At 45.0% G+C, this 23,515-nt stretch overlaps 10 non-coding genes across 10 annotated transcripts; 5 read left to right on the forward strand and 5 right to left on the reverse strand.

The window, feature by feature from the left end:
* Positions 1-7,001: 7,001 nt before the first annotated feature.
* Positions 7,002-7,088, forward strand: trnay-gua (transfer RNA tyrosine (anticodon GUA)). Its single transcript is given in 2 exon segments — positions 7,002-7,038; positions 7,053-7,088. It is a non-coding gene; the product is annotated as a tRNA-Tyr (tRNA).
* Positions 7,089-10,320: 3,232 nt separating this feature from the next.
* Positions 10,321-10,392, reverse strand: trnae-cuc (transfer RNA glutamic acid (anticodon CUC)). Its single transcript has one exon. It is a non-coding gene; the product is annotated as a tRNA-Glu (tRNA).
* Positions 10,393-10,917: 525 nt separating this feature from the next.
* Positions 10,918-10,989, forward strand: trnae-uuc (transfer RNA glutamic acid (anticodon UUC)). The gene has a single exon. It is a non-coding gene; the product is annotated as a tRNA-Glu (tRNA).
* Positions 10,990-11,313: 324 nt separating this feature from the next.
* trnae-cuc (transfer RNA glutamic acid (anticodon CUC)) lies at positions 11,314-11,385 on the reverse strand. Its single transcript has one exon. It is a non-coding gene; the product is annotated as a tRNA-Glu (tRNA).
* Positions 11,386-11,910: 525 nt separating this feature from the next.
* Positions 11,911-11,982, forward strand: trnae-uuc (transfer RNA glutamic acid (anticodon UUC)). Its single transcript has one exon. It is a non-coding gene; the product is annotated as a tRNA-Glu (tRNA).
* A 324-nt stretch (positions 11,983-12,306) lies between these two features.
* trnae-cuc (transfer RNA glutamic acid (anticodon CUC)) lies at positions 12,307-12,378 on the reverse strand. Its single transcript has one exon. It is a non-coding gene; the product is annotated as a tRNA-Glu (tRNA).
* A 116-nt stretch (positions 12,379-12,494) lies between these two features.
* On the forward strand, positions 12,495-12,567 carry trnar-acg (transfer RNA arginine (anticodon ACG)). The gene has a single exon. It is a non-coding gene; the product is annotated as a tRNA-Arg (tRNA).
* An 886-nt stretch (positions 12,568-13,453) lies between these two features.
* trnae-cuc (transfer RNA glutamic acid (anticodon CUC)) lies at positions 13,454-13,525 on the reverse strand. The gene has a single exon. It is a non-coding gene; the product is annotated as a tRNA-Glu (tRNA).
* Positions 13,526-13,641: 116 nt separating this feature from the next.
* On the forward strand, positions 13,642-13,714 carry trnar-acg (transfer RNA arginine (anticodon ACG)). Its single transcript has one exon. It is a non-coding gene; the product is annotated as a tRNA-Arg (tRNA).
* A 712-nt stretch (positions 13,715-14,426) lies between these two features.
* Positions 14,427-14,498, reverse strand: trnae-cuc (transfer RNA glutamic acid (anticodon CUC)). Its single transcript has one exon. It is a non-coding gene; the product is annotated as a tRNA-Glu (tRNA).
* Between the last annotated feature and the right edge of the window lie 9,017 nt (positions 14,499-23,515).

The raw sequence follows: 23,515 nt of genomic DNA on the forward strand, positions 1-23,515 counted from the left end.
AGGCATGGAGCATCTACGAGAAGAGGTGGTTGGGCACCCACAGGAAAAAAAAGAGGGACAGGAAGAGCAAAAGAGATGAGAAGAGAGAGTGGAGAGGTTGCAGTTGGCAGTGCAGCAAGAGGAAGAGAGAGAGGAAGACAAAGGAGGGCTGCAAGGGGAAGACGAGCAGCTAGAGGAAGAGGACATGCAGCATCATTGTGTGAAGATGACAGAATAAGGGTGGCTAGGCTGCAGGAGGACAGGAGATTAATGACACAAGTGAGTATGGACATACTATCAAATGTCCTTAGTAGTTTCTGCATTTGGGAGTAAAATGTGATTGGATGTAATGGAATTTCTTTTGTTTGTTTTTTTAGGAGGTTATACACGACATGAGTTTGGATGAATCTAGGGGACTTTTGCTAAGAGAACCTGGCCTCATCTTTGATGTGCTTCAACCCAACACTCACAGAGAGGAAGAACCATCACAGGGTGCACCTCGATGGTGCAGCTGCACCAACTGCAGGGAAATGCCATCAGATGTAGAAAATAAATGTTGTAGAATGAGAGAGGCCACATGTGTAAGCAGACTGCCCCACATGTCACTGTACATCTTAGATGCGCAGGTATTACGATTATCACGCAGACTGAGAAACGACATCTATGCCCTCCATGACACACAGCAACCTGGGGATGACAACCAGGGATACCGCTATGCTGCATACAGAAATTTTGTCTTGTGGCGGTGTGGTTCACTTGGAGCAAGAAACCGTGTGGTCATACCCAGCTGCTGTGTGTGCAGAATACGTGATACATACCCCGACCCAAATGGCCAGTACATTGGTTTCATAGCTGATGTTTTGTAATAGCAGGGCATGCTGCTGTCATCCCAGTCATGTGAAAGTAATTCATTACTCCATTGTTCATTGTTTATGTATATATTGTTATATTTTCATTATTTATGTTCTATTTAATTTCTATTTATGTTGTACAGTATACAGTTGATTATTTTTTTATTACAACATAAAATATTGTTCCATAAGTTCTTCATTTAAAAAAAGACTCTATCAGCATAAATAAAGCCATGTTCTTGTGGTTTTGAAATATTTATTCTTTTGTGTTTGATTAATAAAAATTACATTTCAATAACAAATATTACTTGTCTTTTATGTTAATGTTATGTTCATTTTAATTATGTACATGGTTATAAGGAGGTTTGTGAAGTTGCACACTTACATTGGGTAAGAGACAGAAGGTTGAAATTTAACATTATAAAACTATGTAAAACAATTTTTCTGGTTCAGACGACAGTTTGAACAGTTGGGTTGGGATGCTGAGGCTGTAGTTCCATGCTCACTTATTTTGCAGTGTAGGATCAGCTCCTTCGTAGGGAAAAAAAACGTACTCGGTTACTAACGTAACCTCTGTTCTCTCTAGAGAGGGAACGAGTACTGCATAAGTATCTTACGCTAGGGGAAAATCCTTTTCTGCGAGATATTGAAGCCAAAAATTATCCTTAATTTTGAAATAATGTAAAGCGCGTTGCAGCAGCATACAGACATAGGCGAAACAGCTTGCGCGCCTATTGGCTGCTCTGCGGCAACTGCAGCAGCCTATTAGAGCGAGGCCTGACGCGACGCCAGATCCAATGGGGGCATTTTGCGCCCTTTGCGTCGCTTCGCGCCCTTTTCGTAGCTTCCCGCCTAAAAGGGCGTGGTCTAGACAAATAAAGATCGCTCGTAGGCAGCTATTATCTGGTTTTTCATCATCGAAGCAACCAGAGCGTGCGCATGCACGGCAAGATACGCAGTACTCGTTCCCTCTCTAGAGAGAACAGAGGTTACGTTAGTAACCGAGTACGTTCTCTTACGAGAGGTCTCTCGTACTGCGTAAGTATCTTACGCTAGGGGACCCAGTGTAAAACGCCGTGCATGCTGAGATCTGACACCAAAGACCCAAGGGCGAAAGCCCGGGGTTCATACAGTTTATAATCACCTATAGAACTCACAGGGAGTCCGGGGAAGAGGAAGGGGCAACGCCGCACTCTTCCACATAATGCAGCGTCACTCAGACGCTAAGTAAACGTACATACAGGGCGGGGTTACGGCCTGAGCTGACGTAAGAATAAGGGTCTTCACACAGTTTGCCCAGACACATCTCGTGCTATTACTTTCACTGTCGACCCTAGAGCTGTGCTCAGTAGACGCAGCATTCCGAGCTGATAACATCAGGTCAGACAACACTGAACATCTAGACTGACAGCAATCTGGCCTGTAAGGCGGGAACCTCCAGGTTGTAAAACCTTATAAATGTAGACGGAGAGGCCCAGCCCGCCGCCGTACAAATATCTTGCAAGGCAATCCCACTCGACCAAGCCCACGATGAGGCCACGCCCCTCGTGGAATGTGCTCTGACACCTAGCGGGCACTGCATGCCCTTGGAAGCATATGCCAACGCAATAGCATCAACTATCCATCTGGATAAGCTCTGTTTCGACGCGGCCAGTCCCTTGGGACGCCCGTAAAACGAAACAAAAAGCTGCTCTGTCTATCTAAAAGCAGACGAGCGAGACACGTAAGCTCGTAATGCCCTGACTGGGCATAGGAGGCTCGCGTCCGTTTCCTCATCATTGACCGGTAGGGCTGACAGCGCGATGACCTGTGCCCTAAACGGTGTGTTGAGTGATTTTGGAACGTAACCATGTTTGGGTTTGAGTATGACTTTAGAGTCATTAGGTCCAAATTCCATGCACGTCGCGCTCACAGAGAGTGTGTGCAAATCCCCTATGCGCTTCACTGAAGCGAGAGCCAGCAGAAACACAGTCTTAAGAGACAGGTATTTCAAATCAATCGTCTGCAGAGGCTCAAATGGTCCACCTTTCATGGCCTCTAGTACCACAGAAAGGTCCCATACGGGGACTGAGGGAGGTCTGGGGGGATTTAGTCTTCTAGCTCCCCTCAGGAAGCGAATAACTAAATCGTTCCTTCCTATTGACTGACCTAGCGTTGTGCTCGAAAACGCTGTTATGGCCGCCACATAGACTTTGAGCGTGGACGGGGTTCTGCCCTTGTCCAGCAGCTCTTGTAGAAAGGAAAGCACCTCCATCACACCACAGTTAGTGGGTGACGAGCCGCGGGCTGCGCACCAGCCCGAAAACACTGACCATTTTGAGGAATAGAGCCGTCTCGTAGAAGGGGCTCTAGCCTGCGTGATCGTGTTTAATACTCCTTTAGGGAGTTCATCATATATTCGCTGGTGGCCCAGACATGAAGGGACCACAGCTCTGGGTGAGGATGCCAAATCGAGCCGCTGGCCTGAGAGAGAAGGTCTCTCCTCACTCCCCACGCTTGACGCGGGACGCGCGCTTTCAGCCAGAACTGCAGTGGGCGCATACATAGCAGACCCAGCTGCAGAACTGATGACGCTGAGGCCATGAGACCCAGCATTTTCTGAAATTTTTTTTTTTTTTTTGAGCGGGACAGACGCGCCGCAGCGGAACGAGCCCGCTGTGCGCTGAATGTCTGCTGCGCGCTGTGGTGACAGCCGCGCTATCATTGACAGCGAGTCCAATTCTGTGCCCAGGAAGGAAGTTTTCTGACTGGGGGACAGGGAGCTCTTCGCCCAATTGACTCTGAGACCCAAATTCTCGAGGTGATCGAGTAACATGGTCGTATGCTGTACAAGCACTGAGCGAGACTGCGCTAGAGTCAGCCAATCGTCCAAATAGTTCAGAATGCGCACGCCTTTCAGTCTGAGAGGAACGAGCGCTGCGTCCATGCACTTCGTAAATGTACGGGGTGCCTGGGACAAACCGAACGGCAGGACTGTGTACTGATATGCCTGGCCCTCGAAGGCGAATCTCAAAAATCGCCTGTGACGTGACGCTATCTGTATTTGAAAATACGCGTCTTTCAGATCCACTGACACGAACCAGTCTCCTTGGCGAACTTGCGCGAGGATTTTTCTGGTCGTGAGCATCCTGAACCGACGCTTCACCAGCGCTTTGTTCAGTTGCCTCAGATCTAATATGGGTCTGTGACCACCGTCTTTTTTCGGTACCAGGAAATATCTGCTGTACAGCCCCCCTTCGCTTTGAGCTTGAGAAAGGGGCTCTATGACCCCTTTGCTCAATAGTTTCGCAGGTGTGCTGCTTCTGTCTGCATTGTGGTCTCGTTGCGCGTTGTATAGCGGCGCGGGCGTCTGTGAAACTGTAGCGAATAGCCTCCTTTTATAATGTCCAGCACCCATTTCGAGACCCCTGGAAGCTTTTCCCATGCGTTTGCATGAATAGCTAGAGGTTGAATACGAAGCGCGCTCCGTTCTATCCGTAACGGAGTGGTTTCGGTATGCTGTGGCACCAGAGACGTGCTCGTGACATTCGGGGCGTGGGGCACGCTGATAGCGGGAACTATTATGTCTGTGTGTGGATGTGGTTGTGTGGCAACAGGCACATTTAACACACTGCAAACACCGTTCGCCTGCATACACGCTAGTTTCGTTTTTACAGAAACCTTTTGACGTGCATAATGTGATGTCTGTGGGCACTGTGAAGTGGGCACGTTTACCACATGTGAAGCGCAATCGATCTGAGCCGATTTTATGTGCGCAGGGTCTGTATGACAGGTTGTGCTTGTGTGTAGAAATGGGCACTGGGGAGTGGGCATTTTGACTACACGTGAAACACCATCGGCCGTGGCCGGGACTCCAGAAAATACACTCTATTGGGGGTTTATCTGGGTAGCCGTGAAAACAACCTTTGTGTGCAGGCAAGCGGGCGACAGAACCGGCTTGTTGGCTGCAGCAAACACTGGAACAGTCACATTTAACACACTCCAAACATCGTTCGCTTGCATGGAGCGAATGCACGTTGATTTCATGCAAAACGTGCTCGTGACATTTGAGGCATGGGGCACGCTGATAGCGGGAACTATTATGTCTGTGTGTGGATGTGGCTGTGGGGCAGCGGGCACATTTAACACACTCCAAACAACGTTCGCCTGCATAGAGCGAATGCACTTTTGGTTTCGTTTTTACAGAAACCGTTTGACGTGCATAATGTGGTGTCTGTGGCCACTGTGAAGCACATTTACCACGTGTGAAGCGCAATCGATCTGAGTCGATTTTATGTGCGCTGTGCTTGTGTGTAGAGATGAGCACTGGTTAGTGGGCATTCTTAAGACACGTGAAACACCATCAGCCGTGGCCGGTTGTGAAGCGCAATCGATCTGTGTCGATTTTATGTGCGCTGTGCTTGTGTGTAGAGATGAGCACTGGTTAGTGGGCATTCTTACGACACGTGAAACACCATCGGCCGTGGCCGGTTGTGAAGCGCAATCGATCTGTGTCGATTTTATGTGCGCTGTGCTTGTGTGTAGAGATGAGCACTGGTTAGTGGGCATTCTTACGACACGTGAAACACCATCGGCCGTGGCCGGTTGTGAAGCGCAATCGATCTGTGTCGATTTTATGTGCGCTGTGCTTGTGTGTAGAGATGAGCACTGGTTAGTGGGCATTCTTACGACACGTGAAACACCATCGGCCGTGGCCGGGACACCAGACAATACACTTTATTGGGGGTTTATCTGTGTAGCCGTGGGAACGACTTTTGTGTGCAGGAAAACGGGCGACGGAGCCGGTTTGTTGGCTGCAGAAAACACTGGAACAGTCACATTTCCTGGAACTGGACGAGCGAATAACTTTGGTGGGGGTCCGGCAACAGCGGGACTCGTACACCGTCGTTTTCCTAGTTGTGCTAGGACGATTTCGGAGGCTCAGGTTTCAACTCAATCCTGGGCCGCGGGCCGCGTCTGGCGGGGCGGCGGCCAGACGAGAAAAACGTCAGAAAGCGTTAGCCACGGGTGCCTCTCAGCAACGGTGAGAGGCCATGTTACGCAGCGCTAACGCGGCTAGGCGGCAGCGAAAGCAAGGCGGAGCAGGTTTGACGTCTGACGGCAAGCTTTAGAGGGGAGTGCCGACTTAGCACGCCGTCCAGCGGAGGGCAGACATAAGTGGGCTGCTATCGCCTCTTCTGAGCAGCATGCGCGTTCCCGCTTTGAAATCCTCTTCCTCCTTCATGGCCCCCCTCGTCAGCGGCGTCGATGGAAGCGGTGGCATACAGCGGCCGCTTTACGGCGTGGCCAGCAGCTTCAGTGGCTCGTCCCGCTGAGATGCTTGCAGTCAAACGGCGGCTTCTTATCCGGCTCCAGCGATGCGTGTGCTTCGCTTGAAGGATGAAAAATCAGATAATAGCTGCCTACGAGCGATCTTTATAGGTCTAGACCACGCCCTTTTAGGCGGGAAGCTACGAAAAGGGCGCGAAGCGACGCAAAGGGCGCGAAATGCCCCCATTGGATCTGGCGTCGCGTCAGGCCTCGCTCTAATAGGCTGCTGCAGTTGCCGCAGAGCAGCCAATAGGCGCGCAAGCTGTTTCGCCTATGTCTGTATGCTGCTGCAACGCGCTTTACATTATTTCAAAATTAAGGATAATTTTTGGCTTCAATATCTCGCAGAAAAGGATTTTCCCCTAGCGTAAGATACTTACGCAGTACGAGAGACCTCTCGTAAGAGAACAATGCATGCAAAGATGATAAATAAGCTTGATGAACACAAAATTGCACTGATCCATAGCAATGACAAACAGCACATAGGTACCAATAAAAATCTTAAATTGATAAACTATGCAAATCAGCTAGTCTTTACACTCACAAAGTCAAGAACAGATCGCTTGACCTCAACATAATTGGAACACGCAACCTCCCGATCCGGAGTCAGGCGCACTCTGTTTTCTCGGCCACGAGGTCGAGAAAACAAGTCGGCGTTCCTTGCTTAATTGCTTTGATTCAATTTGCAAATCAGTCACGGTAAAGGGCTGTAGACTTTATACTATGGATGTCAAGAAGAGATCAACTGATGTGATTGGAACATGCAACCGTCTGATCTGGATTCAGCCATGCTACCGTTGTACCCCAAGACACCACAAACCTATCTGGTGTTTCCTGCTTAAGCCACCTTTTGTCATCCTGCCTTCGATAGCTCAGCTGGTAGAGCGGAGGACTGTAGATGATACATTGGCTATCCTTAGGTCGCTGGTTCGATTCCGGCTCGAAGGAGCTGGCTTTTGAATTCGGCACGTAGGTGTTTCCACGATTTCTTCAGAGATTGCAGGGCAAGATATGAAAATGTAACACATCAAGAGGCAGATCTGTCACAGTACACAATGACAGGAATGGTTATTACATGAGATCTCAGGCTTAATAAAAATAACAGGTCAAGATACAAATCTATCACAGTACACCGGTGGTTTTCAATCCTGATCCTGGTGACCCCCTGCTCTGGGCTGTGTTTCCCAAAAGCATTGCAATCCTTAATACAACGTAGACGCATTGAAACCAATAGAGTTACAATCAACTTAGGGTTACGATGACTCTGGAAAACGCGGCCCTGCATATTTTGTCTGTCTCCTTTTTCTGACACAACCAGATGAGTTCACGGAGCTCTCTCCTAACGAGCTAATGATCTGAATCAGGTGTGTTTAATAAGGGAGAAATACAGAACGGTGGGATTGGAAACCACTGCAGCACACAACGACAGGACCTCTTTTCCTGAACCCAGAGGTGATGTATTTTGCTTAACCGCCTTGACACAGAATGCAAATCAGTACGCAACCTCCCGATCCGGGGTCAGGCGCACTCTGTCGCGGCCACGAGGTCGAGAGAACAAGTTGGCGTTCCTTGCTTAATTGCTTTGATTCAATTTGCAAATCAGTCACGGTAAAGGGCTGTAGACTTTATACTATGGTTGTCAAGAAGAGATCAACTGATGTGATTGGAACATGCAACCGTCTGTTCTGGATTCAGCCATGCTACCGTTGTACCCCAAGACACCACAAACCTATGTGGTGTTTCCTGCTTAAGCCACCTTTTGTCACCCTGCTTTCGATAGCTCTCGAAGGAAAAAGATATAATTTGTGCTGACCTGTAGCTTTTTGTCTGAAGTTGACAAAAAAAACATCTAGAAAAAAATATATATATATTTATTTGTTTTTTTGTCCCACTTCACTGTACTCATAATGTTGTTCATTTAATTTTTTTTGTTTGTATTTTTCTCCCAGGCTTCGGATAGTGCTGGTGTGCTGGACAGCCTTGCTGAATATCTTGTGGAGCTCAGGAATCAGCCATCTCTGGCTCTCACCAACCATCAGGTCAGTTTCTCTTCTTGACCTGTCATATGTTAACACTACCACTTGTTTTGTTTTCTCATTTGCCATGTATTATATGCTCTCTCTGCTTAGGTGAGCAATATAGTTGGCAGAACATGCTGGATTACGATAAGAAGAGAGTGATGTTTGCTGCCAGACACCAGAGCAGGCTGGACACAGGTTCACTCCAGGAGTGGAGAGCGTGAAGAGGCATACATTCACCACCACTGCCCCACTTGCCCAGTGGCCAGATTGTTGTCGCCTGATAGAGACCATTTCAAGCCCTGTGCCTTCCATAAGAGTCCAAAAAAAAGGGGATAAAGTTTTATTTATGTGTATTGTTTTCTGCTTTCTGTTCTTTTGCACTTGAATGCACTAGTGCCATGTACATTAAGACAGTTTTATTTAAAAGTATAGTTTTGTTTTCTGTTCTTTAGCACTTGCAAAACATGCACCGGAGTCATTAATATTTTAAAGTTTTATTCATTTGTATTGTTCTGTGCTTTCTGTTCTTTTCACTTGCAGTTAATGCACAAGAGCCATGGACATTGGACGGTTTTATTTATATGTATAGTTCTGTTTTCTGTTCTTTTGCACTTGCAAAAAATGCATAGGAGTCATGGACAATAGAAAGTATTATTAAGAGGTATTATTCATTTTCTGCACATGCAACATAACTATAAGAATAAAAAAGTTAAAAAAAAAAGAATAATGAATAATTGGCTATGACTGATTGAAAAATAAAAGTTTGGTCATGATTAAATAACTCCTTTTGTATGTCTTTGTTACAGTATCATTAAACGGTTATAGGCCCTTTTAAAAAAAAAGTTGATAAATTTGGGGATTATTTAATAAATAAATGTAAAAAATTTTTTACTGACCGGGAATCGAACCCAGGCCACGGGGGTGAGAGTGCCGAATCCTAACCACTAGACCACCAGGGAAGAGCCGATCTAATGCTGGCCTGCTAATAACATGAGAACAAGCAGACAGCAATACAGGCTTCTGTCACGTCAAAAACCAACGAGTCGGGCTGCAAGCACGAGGATCCCCAGGCGGTGGGCCAGTGGCGCAATGGATAACGAGTCTGACTACGGATCAGAAGATTCTAGGTTTGACTCCTGGCTGTCTCGCTCTCTGATTTTTGCGTAATGCAGTTTGGTTTTGATGTCACAGGCTTGCCGAATTGTTGCCCTATTCCTACGTGCCACCCGGGCTTTGAGAAAAAGTTGGACACGAAATGAAATCCGAACTAGCCAATAATCAGCAACTTACCCGGTTAAAACCGCGTCTCAGTTTCATTGTTAACCTCATGATTTTTTCATTTCTGTACCTTGACAGACGGGCGATAGGCTGTTTTTCCTTGAGATAACGGTCACAATGCAAGACCACACTTGTTTTTTCGAATGCGTGGCGTGAATATTTTTGGAATCTTTTTTTTTACCCGGACAAGGCTTCCACTGACCAGTTCCCATATGGTCTACCGGTCAGGATTCCTGGTTTTCACCTAGGTGGCCCGTGTTCGACTCCCGGTATGGGAAGGCGGGCTCCTCTTTGCTACCGGTGAGGAGATAACGGTTACAATGCAAGACCACGCTTGTTTTTTCGAATGCGTGGCGTGAGTATTTTTGGAATCTTTTTTTTTACCCGGACAAGGCTTCCATTGACCAGTTCCCATATGGTCTAGCGATCAGGATTCCTGGTTTTCATCTAGGTGGCCCGGGTTCGACTCCCGGTATTGGAAGGTGGGCTCCTCTTTGCTACCGGTCAGGATTCCTGGTTTTCACCCAGGCGGCCTGGGTTCGACTCCCGGTATTGGAAGGCTGGCTCCTCTTTGCTTCCCTCTTCGAAACGGGCCGCACGTCTTCCTGCGTCGAAAGCCGTTTTTTGGCCAGCAGTCGAGCTGCAGAAACATAATAGGCCGAGGTTGTGACACCACAGAACCATTCCTTCGATAGCTCAGCTGGTAGAGCCGAGGACTGTAGGAGGAGCCTTGGCAATCCTTAGGTCGCTGGTTCGACTCCGGCTCGAAGGAGGTTGTTTTTCACGTGCCCACCTTTTTTGGGGGGGCCGGCCTTCTGAAAGCGGCCAACAGAGCTTGATTTCACAGTCCGCCATTGGGGGGGAGGGGGGGCAAAAGAGTTTTCCCTGACCGGGAATCGAACCCGGGCCGCAGCGGTGAGAGCGCCGAATCCTAACCACTAGACCACCAGGGAAGAGCCGATCTAATGTTGGCCTGCTAATAACATTAGAACAAGCAGACAGCAATACAGGCTTCTGTCACGTCAAAAACCAACGAGTCGGGCTGCAAGCACGAGGATCCCCAGGCGGTGGGCCAGTGGCGCAATGTATAACGAGTCTGACTACGAATCAGAAGATTCTAGGTTTGACTCCTGGCTGGCTCGCTCTCTGATTTTTGCGTAATGCAGTTTGGTTTTGATGTCACAGGCTTGCCGAATTGTTGCCCTATTCCTATGTGCCACCCGGGCTTTGAGAAAAAGTTGGACACGAAATGAAATCCGAACTAGCCAATAATCAGCAACTTACCCAGTTAAAACCGTGTCTCAGTTTCATTGTTAATCTCATGATTTTTTCATTTCTGTACCTTGACAGACGGGCGATAGGCTGTTTTTCCTTGAGATAACGGTCACAATGCAAGACCACACTTGTTTTTTCGAATGCGTGGCGTGAGTATTTTTGGAATATTTTTTTTTACCCGGACAAGGCTTCCATTGACCAGTTCCCATGTGGTCTAGCGGTCAGGATTCCTGGTTTTCATCTAGGTGGCCCGGGTTCGACTCCCGGTATTGGAAGGTGGGCTCCTCTTTGCTTCCCTCTACGAAAAAGGGCCACACGTCTTCCTGCGTCGAAAGCCGTTTTTTGGCCAGCAGTCGAGCTGCAGAAACCTAATAGGCCGAGGTTGTGACACCACAGACCTGCGCCTTCGATAGCTCAGTTGGTAGAGTGGAGGACTGTAGGGGGAGCGTTAGCAATCCTTAGGTCGCTGGTTCGACTCCGGCTGGAAGGAGGTTGTTTTTCACGTGCCCACCTTTTTTGGGGGGGCCGGCCTTCTGAAAGCGTCCAACAGAGCTTGATTTCACAGTCCGCCATTGGGGAGGAGGGGGGGCAAAAGAGTTTTCCCTGACCGGGAATCGAACCCGGGCCGCGGCGGTGAGAGCGCCGAATCCTAACCACTAGACCACCAGGGAAGAGCCGATCTAATGTTGGCCTGCTAATAACATGAGAACAAGCAGACAGCAATACAGGCTTCTGTCACGTCAAAAACCAACGAGTCGGGCTGCAAGCACGAGGATCCCCAGGTGGTGGGCCAGCGGCGCAATGGATAACGAGTCTGACTACGAATCAGAAGATTCTAGGTTCGACTCCTGGCTGGCTCGCTCTCTGATTTTTGCGTAATGCAGTTTGGTTTTGATGTCACAGGCTTGCCGAATTGTTGCCCTATTCCTACGTGCCACCCGGGCTTTGAGAAAAAGTTGGACACGAAATGAAATCCGAACTAGCCAATAATCAGCAACTTACCCAGTTAAAACCGCGTCTCAGTTTCATTGTTAATCTCATGATTTTTTCATTTCTGTACCTTGACAGACGGGCGATAGGCTGTTTTTCCTTGAGATAACGGTCACAATGCAAGACCACACTTGTTTTTTCGAATGCGTGGCGTGAGTATTTTTGGAATCTTTTTTTTTACCCGGACAAGGCTTCCATTGACCAGTTCCCATATGGTCTAGCGGTCAGGATTCCTGGTTTTCATCTAGGTGGCCCGGGTTTGACTCCCGGTATTGGAAGGTGGGCTCCTCTTTGCTTCCCTCTACGAAAAAGGGCCACACGTCTTCCTGCGTCGAAAGCCGTTTTTTGGCCAGCAGTCGAGCTGCAGAAACCTAATAGGCCGAGGTTGTGACCCCACAGACCTGCGCCTTCGATAGCTCAGCTGGTAGAGTGGAGGACTGTAGGAGGAGCGTTAGCAATCCTTAGGTCGCTGGTTTGACTCCGGCTCGAAGGAGGTTGTTTTTCACGTGCCCATCTTTTTTGGGGGGGCCGGCCTTCTGAAAGCGGCCAACAGAGCTTGATTTCACAGTCCGCCATTAGGGGGGAGGGGGGGCAAAAGAGCTTTCCCTGACCGGGAATCGAACCCGGGCCGCGGCGGTGAGAGCGCCGAATCCTAACCACTAGACCACCAGGGAAGAGCCGATCTAATGCTGGCCTGCTAATAACATGAGAATAAGCAGACAGCAATACAGGCTTCTGTCACGTCGAAAACCAACGAGTCGGGCTGCAAGCATGAGGATTCCCAGGCGGTGGGCCAGTGGCGCAATGGACAATGCGTCTGACTACGGATCAGAAGATTCTAGGTTCGACTCCTGGCTGGCTCGCTTTCTGATTTTTGCGTAATGCAGTTTGGTTTTGATGTCACAGGCTTGCCGAATTGTTGCCCTATTCCTACGTGCCACCCGGGCTTTGAGAAAAAGTTGGACACGAAATGAAATCCGAACTAGCCAATAATCAGCAACTTACCCAGTTAAAACCGCGTCTCAGTTTCATTGTTAATCTCATGATTTTTTCATTTCTGTACCTTGACAGACCGGCGATAGGCTGTTTTTCCTTGAGATAACGGTCACAATGCAAGACCACACTTGTTTTTTCGAATGCGTGGCGTGAATATTTTTGGAATCTTTTTTTTTACCCGGACAAGGCTTCCACTGACCAGTTCCCATATGGTCTACCGGTCAGGATTCCTGGTTTTCACCTAGGTGGCCCGTGTTCGACTCCCGGTATGGGAAGGCGGGCTCCTCTTTGCTACCGGTCAGGATTCCTGGTTTTCACCCAGGCGGCCTGGGTTCGACTCCCGGTATGGGAAGGCGGGCTCCTCTTTGCTACCGGTCAGGATTCCTGGTTTTCACCCAGGCGGCCCGGGTTCGACTCCCGGTATTGGAAGGTGGGCTCCTCTTTGCTTCCCTCTACGAAAAAGGGCCACACGTCTTCCTGCGTCGAAAGCCGTTTTTTGGCCAGCAGTCGAGCTGCAGAAACCTAATAGGCCGAGGTTGTGACCCCACAGACCTGCGCCTTCGATAGCTCAGCTGGTAGAGTGGAGGACTGTAGGAGGAGCGTTAGCAATCCTTAGGTCGCTGGTTTGACTCCGGCTCGAAGGAGGTTGTTTTTCACGTGCCCATCTTTTTTGGGGGGGCCGGCCTTCTGAAAGCGGCCAACAGAGCTTGATTTCACAGTCCGCCATTGGGGGGAAGGGGGGGCAAAAGAGCTTTCTCTGACCGGGAATCGAACCCGGGCCACGGCGGTGAGAGCGCCGAATCCTAACCACTAGACCACCAGGGAAGAGCCGATCTAATGCTGGCCTGCTAATAACATGAGAATAAGCAGACAGCAATACAGGCTTCTGTCACGTCGAAAACCAACGAGTCGGGCTGCAAGCACGAGGATCCCCAGGCGGTGGGCCAGTGGCGCAATGGATAACGCGTCTGACTACGGATCAGAAGATTCTAGGTTCGACTCCTGGCTGGCTCGCTCTCTGATTTTTGCGTAATGCAGTTTGATTTTGATGTCACAGGCTTGCCGAATTGTTGCCCTATTCCTACGTGCCACCCGGGCTTTGAGAAAAAGTTGGACACGAAATGAAATCCGAACTAGCCAATAATCAGCAACTTACCCGGTTAAAACCGCGTCTCAGTTTCATTGTTAATCTCATGATTTTTTCATTTCTGTACCTTGACAGACCGGCGATAGGCTGTTTTTCCTTGAGATAACGGTCACAATGCAAGACCACGCTTGTTTTTTCGAATGCGTGGCGTGAGTATTTTTGGAATCTTTTTTTTTACCCGGACAAGGCTTCCATTGACCAGTTCCCATATGGTCTAGCGGTCAGGGTTCCTGGTTTTCATCTAGGTGTCCCGGGTTAGACTCCCGGTATTGCTTCCCTCTACGAAAAAGGGCCACACGTCTTCCTGCGTCGAAAGCCGTTTTTTGGCCAGCAGTCGAGCTGCAGAAACCTAATAGGCCGAGGTTGTGACCCCACAGACCTGCGCCTTCGATAGCTCAGCTGGTAGAGTGGAGGACTGTAGGAGGAGCGTTAGCAATCCTTAGGTCGCTGGTTCGACTCCGGCTCGAAGGAGGTTGTTTTTCACGTGCCCACCTTTTTTTGGGGGGCCGGCCATCTGAAAGCGGCCAACAGAGCTTGATTTCACAGTCCGCCATTGGGGGGAGGGGGGGCAAAAGAATTTTCCCTGACCGGGAATCGAACCCGGGCCGCGGCGGTGAGAGCGCCGAATCCTAACCACTAGACCATCAGGGAAGAGCCGATCTAATGTTGGCTTGCTAATAACATGAGAACAAGCAGACAGCAATACAGGCTTCTGTCACGTCAAAAACCAACGAGTCGGGCTGCAAGCACGAGGATCCCCAGGCGGTGGGCGGGCGGCAGCCGTGAATAGTTTAGCTAAACGGCCCTAAACCGTTTCCCATTCATTCTCAATGGTAGTTCTAAACCACTACGGATGCAAAATTCTTTTGTCCACTAACGCTCTAGTGGCGCTCTTCCGTGTTTCGTCTCCCCGGGAAGTTTGAAGTCGCCATTTTCATACTGACTCGGAGCGTGAAATACATTCAGTGAAGATCTGCCTCGTTCATTCTATTCAGCACATCTATCAAAGGTAAGTTACTGTATTTATATATATTACCTTGTAGGTTACGTTTTTGGTGCTGTTAATAATGATATCCAATTAGTTGTTGAGCGAAAACGCCCGCTTCGCTCCGTTGGTCGTTACTAAACTTTACGCTGTCTGCTTTTGTTTACTATTATGTCATCAAAGGTTGATTTGCACGCAAAGTTATGAATGAACATGATCGTTTTATGTTCATGTGTACAGTTTTTATGTCATTCGGTTAAATTATCCGTTTAGTTAGCATGACATCACTCGTTTGGTTTGTGGTAAATACGAGCTAAATAATGAATGAATATGTTGTTGTTTTTTACGTTTATGTGAATGGTTTTCATTTGGTGATGTTAAATAAGCTATGTATGGCATAGATTTCAGTAGTAATGTGTTGATAACTCGCAGATACACATTGCACTGTCTAAGGTAGCTTACTGCTGTAAATTCTTTGTGCAAATTAGATAAGGTAGCCTTTAATATATGTCCTTTACGTTGCACAAGGCTTAATAGCCTAATTTTAGAAACAAATGTATGGGCTTTATAATAATTTTACAACTTTCAATATGTGAAATAATACACATCCATTAAACAACATAACCTTTTGAGATAAAGCTACCATCTGTAAAAATATCTAAATATTATTCCCTGTCATGCACAAGACAGAATATTCCTTAATTATTTTTATATACACTACTAATAATAAAAGGAATATTCTGAAAAGAAAACTAGTCTTGTGCATGACAGGGAATAATATTTATAGATGTTTACAGTTGATTTGATAACTTTATCTCAGACCGTATGTGTGTGCATATATATATGCATTGCGCAACGTAAAGGGCATATATGTTATAACATAACAGTATAAAGAGTTTGATTAGTTTTCACAAATAAACCTAAAATTCAGTTTTTCTTTCATGGTAGATCAAGATGCAGAAAAAAATTGCTGTTCTTCATAGGGAGAATGTGCATTATACTAACTGTCCTAAGGACTATGAATTCGTGCCATGATGAATTGATACCAACTACAATGAGGGTAAGTATGAATTTTTGTTCTGCATTGATGTTTCATTGGGTATTAACACTTGAATGCATGCTTGTTCACTGAGTCAGATTGCTCCTCCTGCTCAGACTAGTGAGTAGTGTTTAGGGTAGTACATTGGTTTGGCATGTCTGTGGGATTTAATTAAGTTTTACTTATATAGCTAAACCTAACTAAAAAAAGCACAGAATTAATGTATCCAATCTCTGCGATTTTCAGGGTTAGGCCACATGTTTCCAAACAGGATTGGGGCCATTCATGAATTGAATTGAGAATGAATGGTAAATTCCAGTTCACTTCCTGGAAGGGAATTGGATTTGGAATTGGAAAGTCAGGAAACAGAATTGAAATCAAATAAATTCCACTAAATTCCACTTGTGTTGCCAAATAAAATAATTTGAATTGATTTGCTTTATAGTTTATAGTACATCAAATATTGTAAATCACATAAACAACAAACATATAAAAGAAATACAAAGTACTGTATGTTTAGTATGTTAAGCATGATCATTTCACATGCCACATTTCAGGAAATGATGATAATTCGATGCAATAGAAAGTGAATGAAATACATGAATGATTCATTTGTGAGTTGAGACATATCTTATGTGGTAATCATATATTGAATGTATAGTACATCCAGAAACTTATCACCACTGTCATTCAATTATTACAGTTTTTTTTCAGTCGCTAACAAGCGTTTGTCCAAACAGTTGTCACATTTTCAAAACTCTAAACACAGCATCGGTCTTTTGAGGCCATACCATTCACACATTTCAAGTCGTTTTCACCCAATATGGAGTCAGTGAACACATTTCCACAATGCTTACATTTTCTTAACAGACAAGCTATACCTACCAACTAAATTATGGATTGTTTTTGTAGTATTTACTAATGTTAACACACAACATCCCACAATATTCCAAACCTTAGATACAGTATAAAAACCTCTGCTTCTGCAATGATATCGGTTCAAAAACAATATCAATATCAAAAATATATCTCAGCTGATAATAAACAAACAATTGAATAATTGACACACAGCTGATTTATGTTGGGTAAATTGGGCCAACCACAGCTGATTCCAGTGAGAGATGCAGTGAGGAGCAGGAGCAGTGAGAGATGCAGTGAGAGGAGCAGATGCAGTGAGAGATGGAGTGAGAGGAGCAGATGCAGTGAGAGATGCAGTGAGAGATGCAGTGAGAGGAGGAGATGCAGTGAGAGATGCAGTGAGAGGAGGAGATGCAGTGAGAGGAGCAGATGCAGTGAGAGATGGAGTGAGAGGAGCAGATGCAGTGAGAGATGCAGTGAGAGGAGGAGATGCAGTGAGAGATGCAGTGAGAGGAGGAGATGCAGTGAGAGATGCAGTGAGAGGAGCAGATGCAGTGAGAGATGGAGTGAGAGGAGCAGATGCAGTGAGAGATGCAGTGAGAGGAGGAGATGCAGTGAGAGGAGCAGATGCAGTGAGAGATGGAGTGAGAGGAGCAGATGCAGTGAGAGATGCAGTGAGAGGAGGAGATGCAGTGAGAGATGCAGTGAGAGGAGGAGATGCAGTGAGAGATGCAGTGAGAGGAGCAGATGCAGTGAGAGATGCAGTGAGAGGAGGAGATGCAGTGAGAGATGCAGTGAGAGGAGCAGATGCAGTGAGAGATGGAGTGAGAGGAGCAGATGCAGTGAGAGATGCAGTGAGAGGAGGAGATGCAGTGAGAGATGCAGTGAGAGGAGGAGATGCAGTGAGAGGAGCAGATGCAGTGAGAGATGGAGTGAGAGGAGCAGATGCAGTGAGAGATGCAGTGAGAGGAGGAGATGCAGTGAGAGATGCAGTGAGAGGAGGAGATGCAGTGAGAGATGCAGTGAGAGGAGCAGATGCAGTGAGAGATGCAGTGAGAGGAGGAGATGCAGTGAGAGATGCAGTGAGAGGAGCAGATGCAGTGAGAGATGGAGTGAGAGGAGAGAGAGAGAGAGAGATTCCGTGGAGCAGCAGCAAGAAGATTAGCTCCTGATTGTTTTATCTTTAATTTATCTTTAATTTTATTTTAAGATAAGACAAACATTCAGTTTTGATGAACTGAAGACCAGAAATACTTCCTACTACTTATATTTCTTGAAAGAAGTTTAATTAAACAAAAAAAAGAAAAAAACAAGAAAGAGGACAGCTGACTGAGAGTGGCCCGAAAGGTCATACAACTGCCTCCAAGGAAAAGAAAGAGAGAGAAGGAAAACTCTCAAAAAAGGATATTCATGTTGGAGAAGATAAGATCAAACAACAAAAAGATATCAAAAACAAAACTGAGAAATACCCTGCAGGAGAAAGGAGGTAAAGACATTTAAATGGACTGCTATTTCACGGCTCTCTGTGTGATTTTGCTTAGAGGAACAAGATAAAGGGACATTTTGGACATAACTGGACTCTTTTTATAAATCAGTACTTTTTTTGATCTATTTTTTGCTATATTTTTTTATTTTTATAACTTTATATCCTGACCAAGAAAAAATAAACAATACACTGGCAGTTAATTCAGTTGATTGTTTACATTCTAAATCAACCATGGCCAGTGCAGCATCTTGGCCCCGCCCCTTCATCTACCCTCAGAAGAGTTCCGAGAAATCCAGGCAACTCCTTAGACAGAAGCAGATAAAGGAAACACCTGAAACATTGTTTGCTGACCAAGACCTTAATGTCCTGACTAACCTGCTCTTCTACACCGAACACAGCCCTTTATGGCACACTGCCCTCTGTCAGCATTTTCCCTTCACCAAGAAAAGAGGCATCTGTAAAGGCAGACAAATTCTAGTATTTGAAGATACTGAATACAACAATGAAACAAGATTTTTGACCTTAAACTTATAACAAAATGGTACTGTCATGATACAAGCATCAGAGTCTGCTCTCAAAGTCTTCATTGAAGAATTTGAAGTAATGAAAACACTTGCACTGTCTGAGGATGAAGATGATGATCCCATTCAAGTTAACAAGGATCCAAACACTGATGCCTCACCTGGAAAATCAGGCCAAAAGATCACAGTGACTCCAACAACTGTAACTTCAATGTCAAAAATGAAAGACCGTTTCTCACTCCTGGAAGTAGAGGTAGTAGAGTTAAAATAATTCATTCTCTCCCACCTAAACAACAGCAGCAACATGGAAAAGCTTACAAATGACCTACTGAATTTGAGACAAGAGATTAAATATCTGCAGAGAGACAGAGAAGAAATGTCAAAGGAGCTTCAACAAACTAAAGCTGAATTGAATGAAATAAAATCAACTTTAGGAAAACAACTAACAGAAGTCAGAGCAGAAATGCAGGAGGAGCTCTCAGCCTTAAAGTCAATACTCCACTCCAAGGATGAACTCATCAACAGTTTGAAAGAAAAACTCAATTCTGTTTCAACACCTAAACAGTCCTCTCCTGAACCAGCAATGAGCTCAGAGACCCTCATGAAAAATCCTCAAACTGTACAACTACCGATGAAGGAAGAGTCTCACTGCTCAACTGATCCAGCAGTCCAGATCGACATCCCCGCTACAGAAGACCCGAGAGAAACACACGCTCTTATCCTGATGGACTCGAATGGGAAATACATCAATGAGAAACTTCTATTCCCAAATATGACAGCCAAGAAAATCTGGTGCCCAGACACAAAAAGCGCTTTTCAGATCCTGTCTGATCGAAACCTGAATGAACAGTATAAACACATCGTAATCCACACAGGGACAAATGATTTAAGGGCCATGAAGGGTCATGTAGCTCCAGTAATCAGAGAGGTAGCAATCAGAGCCACACAACGTTTCCCAGAGGCAAAAATAACTCTGTCCGCATTACTACCACGCATTGATGTACCATTCCACGTGATTCATGGAAATAATGTGGAACTGTCCAGAAGCTGTGCACTTATTCCTAATGTTTATCTGGCCCATCACAAAGATATACGACCGCATCATATGTATGACCATGTGCATCTCAACAAACAAGGAGTGAAAGTCTTCGCCAGAGTGATAAAAAGCACAGCCCTTGGAAACGCCCCAAGAAACAACAGAAACCCCAACAACAAGAGAAGCTCACAGCCGACAAGAACCCTTCATCCTTCAACAGAGACCAGCCCAGCCACCGGACCGCCATCACAACACAAGAGCTATGCAGCGGCTGTTCAACGACCTCAAAACCCTGCTGCTGCTGAACTCAACCAGATAAGACATCTGCTGAACACTATCTGCTCCAGACTGATGACATAACCTGCATAACCCACACATGTTTTACATATATGTACTTATACACACACAGACATTTACTGACAAACCTACTCATGAAATCATTTAAAATCAGTTGTTGGAATATACAGGGTCTGCGCTCTTCCACATTTGGTAACAAGTCTGCAGACCAAGACTTACTCAGTAGTGTAACAGATATGGACATTTGTATCTTTCATGAAACGTGGTGTCGCAGTAATGAAACTTTACACTGTCCAACAGGATACAAAGAAATTGTCGTTCCTTCATTAAAAAATTCTAAAATAAAACATGGCCGTGACTCAGGTGGAATACCTATTTGGCACAAAGAAAATTTGAAGCACTTAATAAAAATCATTAAAACTGAAAATTCATCTATTTGGCTTGAAGTGAAATCAGTTATGTCACAGAATAATCTTTACCTCTGTGCACTCTATATTCCACCTCACGACTCTCCCTATTTCAAAGAAGAAAGCTTTCTAAATTTACAGACTGACATCTTGCACTTTCAGTCAAGAGGAAATATTCTCATATGTGGAGACTTAAATGCCAGGACTGGAAGAGAAATTGATTATATAGACGTAGATAATAATCACATATCCAATGACACCACGTTTCATTCTTCATTAATAATCACACCAAGAAACAGCTATGATAGTTTAGTCAACCCCAATGGAAAGCAAATGTTAAAACTTTGTAAAAGTTTAGGGCTACACATCATTAATGGCAGAACCAGAGGAGATAGTTTTGGTAGATTCACTTATTGCTCCAGATTAGGAGCCAGTGTGGTCGATTACTCCATAACAGATATCGATCCAAACTTTATTCATGCTTTCACAGTCAGACCTCAACTCCCGATTTCGGATCACTGCCAAACTGTGCTATACCTGAAATCACCATCTGAAAATGCTGAACCTTCTGCAGCTAAATCTGAAAAACTGATTTCTTTGAAACCCAAACTCAGATGGACCCAGTCTAGCTCTGAACAATTCAAAGAAAACATGAACTGTCCTACTATATTAAAAATGCTGGATGACTTCATATCAACTAATTTCACCTCAGACGTTAATGGAATAAACTTAGCAACAGCAAATATAAATCACATATTCAAAACATTAGCAACTCTATCTAACATTAAACAACAACGCAAACATAAAATAAATCAACAGGAAAAAACAAAGGATGTTTGGTTTGATATTGAATGTACTAAGGCCAGAAAAGAACTAAGAAGACTCTCTAACAACAAACACAAAGATCCGTCCAATCAGACATTACGGCTCAGTTATTCTGACTGTCTCAAAAATTACAAAAAACTATTGTGGAACAAAAGAGAAAATTATTTTAAAACCAAAATTGATGAAATTGATAAATCAATAGACCAAAACAATTTCTGGAATCTATATAAAAAACTTGAAAAGCCCAAATTAGAGATCTCACTTCAAAATGGCACTATTTGGAAATCTTATTTTGAAAATCTTTATAAAAAAATTGAACCAGATGATCTCAACCTGCCTCAGAGTAAAATAAAAGAACAACTAGAAGACATGAAGAAAACAATTCAAAAATATCAAAACCCACTGGATACATTCATAACAATATCTGAAATAATGGAACATATAAAAAATCTTAAACTAAAGAAAGCATGTGGGCAAGATAATATTAGCAATGAAATGCTTAAACTCAGCAGTCCCAACATGATTAAAGCTCTAGCCAAATTATTCAATCTGGTTTTGTGGTCTGGTGACTTCCCTGAGATCTGGTCTGAAGGACTGATCACACCTATATATAAAAAAGGAGATAAATTTGATCCCAGTAATTACCGGGGCATTTGTGTAGGCAGTAATCTAGCAAAGCTTTTTTGCAATATAATAAACGGCCGCATAGTAACATTCCTTACAAAACACAACATCCTAAATAAATCACAAATTGGCTTTTTACCAAAACACCGAACGTCTGACCACATCTATTCTCTCCACACTCTTGTTGACAAAAATCTAAAAGGCAAACAAAGAAAAATATTTACATGTTTTGTTGATTTTAAAAAAGCTTTCGACTCTATCTGGCATGATGGATTACTATACAAATTATTACAAATTGGCATTGGTGGAAAAACATTCAAAGTTATACAATCAATATATAAAAACAGTAAAAGTGCGGTTAAAATTGGCAATCTCAGAAGTGAGTTCTTCCAGCAGGGTCGTGGAGTGAGGCAGGGATGCAGTCTGAGCCCAACCCTGTTTAACATCTACATCAACGAGCTGGCAGAAGCTCTAGACCGCTCTGACCAAATCCCAGGCCTCACTCTACACGACTCTGAAATAAAATGCCTTCTGTATGCGGACGACCTGGTCCTGCTGTCTCCTACAGCTGAGGGTCTCCAGCGCAGCCTGGCCCTGCTGGAACAGTACTGTGAGGAATGGGCATTGACAGTAAACCTGGACAAAACCAGAGTCATGGTGTTTCAAAAGAAGGCCAGGTCTCAGGGAAACAGATACCAGTTCTGTTACGGAGGGGAAGTCCTAGAGCACAGCACCAGCTACACTTACCTGGGTATTGAGATCTCAGCATCAGGCAGCTTCAGTCTGGCTGTGAAGGCCTTGCATGAGAAGGCCAGGAGGGCATTTTATGCCATAAAATCACGATTTGGACAATTAAAACTACCAGTTAGAACATGGATTAAATTATATCAAGCAATCATTAAACCAATTCTACTGTACGGGAGTGAAATTTGGGGACCAGTATTAAAGTTTGAAAATTGGGATAAAAGTTTAATAGAAAAAACACAATTGGAATTTGCAAAAAACATACTAATGGTAAACAGAAGCACTTCTAACAATGCCTGCAGAGCTGAACTGGGCTTATACCCCTTACAGATTGAAATTAGAAAAAGAGCTATTCAATTCTGGCATCACCTGACTCAATCTGACACCAAATCTCTTCAATATAAAGCCCTTCTTGCCAACGAATCCCCCACAGTGTCTCATCCTCTAAATACACTCGTCCTCCAACTAATAAATAAAACTCAAGCTGAGTCTGACTCCAACCACAACCCTAACATCCGTAAAGAAATTGACAAAGATCTAAAGTATAATTATGATGAAAAATTAAAAAATGAATTTAATCTCCAAACCAAACTCCAGTGTTATTCGGCCCTAAACAGAACCACCAAATTGGCAGATTACTTATCAATTAAACACATCAAAGAAAGGCAAATTCTTACAAAATATCGACTCAGTGACCATGATTTAGAAATAGAAAAAGGAAGACACAAAAAAACATGGATTCCTAGAGAACAGCGAATGTGTAAACACTGTAACTTGAGTCAAATAGAGGATGAGAAACACTTTCTTCTTGTCTGCCCCAAATACACCACTACAAGGCAAATCTTC

The sequence above is a fragment of the Garra rufa genome, chromosome 2 (assembly GCF_049309525.1).
Source record: "Garra rufa chromosome 2, GarRuf1.0, whole genome shotgun sequence".
NCBI lineage: Eukaryota > Metazoa > Chordata > Actinopteri > Cypriniformes > Cyprinidae > Garra > Garra rufa.